Raw genomic sequence first — 4027 nt, forward strand, 5'->3', positions numbered from 1 at the left:
AAACATATTGCTCCTTGTTTGTAAGACTATGAAAATAGATGATCTTAAAGTTTTGTGACCGCATTTTTGTTCTTTTGAGTTTTGTGAGTGTAGAAACATATTGCTCCTTGTTTGTAAGACTATGAAAATAGATGATCTTAAAGTTTTGTGACCGCATTTTTGTTCTTTTGAGTTTTGTGAGTGTAGCCAAGCATGCTGTTATATGTAAATTTCTCTGATTGTTCTCACTTTTATGTGTGTATATATACATTTGGAGTTTGATTTGTAACATATTATTCTCAGATTGAAAGACTATGAAATAGATGATCTGAAAGTTTTGTGAGTGCAATTTTGTTCGTATGTAGTTTTGAGAGTGCAGCCAAACATGCTATTATATGTAAATTTCTCTGGTTGTTCTCACTTTTATGTGTGTGTATATATATATTTGGAGTTTGATTTGTAATATATTGTTAGTTCTGACCAAAGAACGGAGGGAACTCCAGATATATGTAAATTACAGTTTATGAAATTTCTAAAAATTTTAATACATCTAAGTTCAATTATTTTCATTTCCCACTATTTACTCCAACAAAGCATGCTAGAATGAGCTAGCCTTGGAATGAAATGAGTACTAGAAAACAAAGAGTAGTGATATTCCATTTTGTTGGATTTTTTTGTCAAAACCACTTTCCAAAATGAGTTTTCAAACTATATATATATTAACTACAAGTACTTTTTATAAATGCTTAGTAGCCTAGTGGAAAGTAAATGTTTTGATATTTCAAAAGGTCCCTTGTTCGAGGCTTGCCAATAGCAAGCCGAAAAGTGTTTTATTGAATTAATCCCTCACAAGGTCTAGTGGGTCGTGGGTCGTGGGTCGTGGGTCGTGGGCCAGAGATCGGGGCTAATCAAGCTGAGACGCTAAGTGGCGCTTTGTTAGGCGTACTTTGCACTTTGCACGAAGGTTCACTCGTTAAACGAGGTTCGCCTATTTAAAGAGGTTCGCTCATTCGACGAGGTTCGTCTGTCATACGAGGCTCGCCTGTTTGACAATATTCGCTCGTTCTACGAGGTTCGTCTGTCATACGAGGTTCCCCTATTTGACGAGGTTCGCTCGTTCGACGAGGTTCGTCTGTCATACGAAGTTTTCCTGTTTGATGAGGTTCGTTTGTCAAACGAGGTTCGTTTGTCAAACGAGGTTCGTCTGATTCGCTGAGATGTGACCCTCGCGCTACGTAGCAACGCGTCCATTGGTTGTCTCGTATACAGGAGTTACTGCATGAAGCAGTTACAACAGTATTTAGAGTAATTTAATGCATTGATGTTACAATCTTAATTACCATTGAGAATTATAATAGTCACATTAATTGCAAGGGACTGTTGAGCTAGCCTTAGAGGCCTATAAATAGCGCCCTTGGACAGTTCTTGAAAAATACACGCGAGCTTGGAAAACGGACGTCGGATCGACATTATTGCTGCTGTTGTGCTGTTGCTGTAGAAACTGTGCCTACAGGAACTTGCCCTGAAACCGAAAGGTTTTGAATCGAAAGGTTCTGAGATCGAGGAGATCTTTGCCTTGACCAAAAGGTCTTATAGATCAAGGAGATCTTAACGGTACTGGGTTGGTGCACACTAGAGTACTATACCGCTATTCCTGGAAGCAGCTTAGCCTTGGGATCCTTGCATCGGAGTAGGCCAAATATTATTTTAAGCATAGCGTTTCACAAACGCACAACAGTTAACTTGAAAAAATTTAAAATTACAGCACATCATCTTTCACTGTTTTAATCCAGATAACCATAATTTCTAATAATCTTAAAGCAATATTTTTGATCTACAATGGATCCTACGAGGACTTTAGGAGTGGATTGTCTCAAGTTAGAAAACTTTTGATGGATCTAACTCTAACGCATGGCGTCGAAAAGTGATTTTTGGGATGCAACTCCTGAAAATCTACTATGTGGTTTCTGAAGAGAAACCTGACTTTTAGGAAGACTCTGAGTCTGAAGCCTCTTGAGCTAAAGATGATTATCTCTACAGGAGTTATCTCCTTAACTGACTGGCTGATCATTTGGCAGATGCTTACACCAACAAACCCTCTACAAAGAAAATCTAGAATGCTCTGGAGGAGCAATACAATGATGAGGAGAAGTTTTTCAAGTCTCACTTCATTGACAAGTTTCTGGACTTCAAATTCAAAGATGACACTGAGATTTTGTCTCAAGTCAAAGAGCTCGAAAAGCTTGTTATGAAGCTGAAGGATGAAAAGATTAATCTTTGTCAAACCTTTATTTCTGGAGCAATTGTCAACAAGCTCCCTCCATCTTGGATATCATTCTCCATGGATATTCGAAGGAGGAAAAGACAGGTGACTCTGTCTGATTTGAAGAGGTTCATTCGGATCGAGGACGAGATTCAGACTCGTACGAAAAATGAGCTCCTAGCTAAGCAGAAGGCGTCTGCTAACATGGTGGCTGCTAACTCTGAGAATGGTACCAGTTCTTCTTCTAAGAAGAAGAAGCCATTTAACAAAAAGAAGAATCATAATCCAAAGAACGTGAATGTTTAGAAGAAAGATTTCAAGAAGAGCGGCAAATGTTTCAACTATCGGAAGCAAGGGCATTTTTCCAAGGATTGCAAAGCAACAAAGAAGGGAACAATACACAATGTTAATCAACTTGACAATGTTTGCGGTGAAAGTTAATTTTCTCATTATCAAACTCATTACAACTTCTTTCGTTATAATAAGTTCAAAAAGTAAAGTAAAATTCGATCTTTTTATAAGATCTCTTTACACAATAAAATAAAGATTATAACTTTCTCTTAAAACAAACGCAGAGGATGTTTATCACTCGCTGCTTGAGTGGGATCTTTACCTGTGCCGGGGATGCATTAGTCCGTAGACCACCGCGGATCAGATCCAGATGACAGAGGATTGATTAAAGCTCTTACTTCACAAAGGAAGTAATCACTAAAGTGACAATCACGACCAAGTGAGATTGTGGCTCTTCTCGAGATCAAAACCAAGTTTGATCCGGAGGAAAGGGGGAAAGGGTCTCAGATCTCTCGAAATCCACTCTTTATGTACAGGAAATCGCCAAGATCTAACTAACCCTCTCTAAAATTCGTGGCTCTTGGCTCTGCAATTCAGTAGCACTTTGCCCTCTTTGATCATCACCCGCCCTAAGAAATGAGCCCCCAGGCTTGTATTTATAGGCTTTGGTTGTGGGTTTTGGATAAGAATATTGGATTCATCCTTATCTTCAGTTAATAATCGTATAACCACGTTTGGAGATGATATCTAGGTAGTTAGGAACTTTTGGAATAGAAAAAATCCCGTAAAAGCTCGTTGAAAATCGCCAAAACAAGTTTTAGGATAGAATCTGCGTGAGTCACCCTCTGGTGGCTCGGCCTTGGTCGAGCCATCATTTGGTGGCTTAGCCTTGGCCGAGCCACCATTTGGTGGCTCGGCCCTGGCGGAGCCACTGGCTCTGGCCGAGTTTGATTTGGTACGACTCGACCGCCAGCGGCTATTTTGGTTTTCTGAGTTTGACTTGTTACGTCGTTATGCGTATTTCGTCGTTTCGTTGACTTGTACACTTCACCGATTTGCTTCATACGTTTATCAGCATCGGATAATCTTCATTTACTCAAATAATAACGTTCATCATTTTCTCTCTGTCTCAAACTGTGTTCAGGGACCTATAGGCAATTTTTGACACCTACAGATATCCCCTCTAAAGTGTTTCAGTCTAGCTTCTTTTATAAAAAAGCCTAAAATACTTTGGATGTAATAGGCCCAACTTTCAGTTGGTATAAAAGGACCTGTAATTAGCTTTAGTTCATGACTTCTTCCGTCTTCAATCTACTTAGTATTTTGTCGAATAGATGAAATTCTTCCGGTGTTGCGGTTATCGTCTGATCGTTGTTGAAATCTTGAACTAAAATTGATGTGTAAGTTTCTGAACTTAGCTCGTGCCATTGAGTTGACTTTGAACTGATCATCTTCGTCGGGGATTCATATCTGAATGTGATTGAACTTCTTAGA

At 39.1% G+C, this 4027-nt stretch overlaps 1 pseudogene; it reads left to right on the forward strand.

Moving 5' to 3' along the window:
• LOC109841789 overlaps positions 1-2548 on the forward strand; it is a 147455-nt pseudogene extending 144907 nt beyond the window's left edge.

The sequence above is a fragment of the Asparagus officinalis genome, chromosome 5 (assembly GCF_001876935.1).
Source record: "Asparagus officinalis chromosome 5, Aspof.V1, whole genome shotgun sequence".
Classification (NCBI taxonomy): domain Eukaryota; kingdom Viridiplantae; phylum Streptophyta; class Magnoliopsida; order Asparagales; family Asparagaceae; genus Asparagus; species Asparagus officinalis.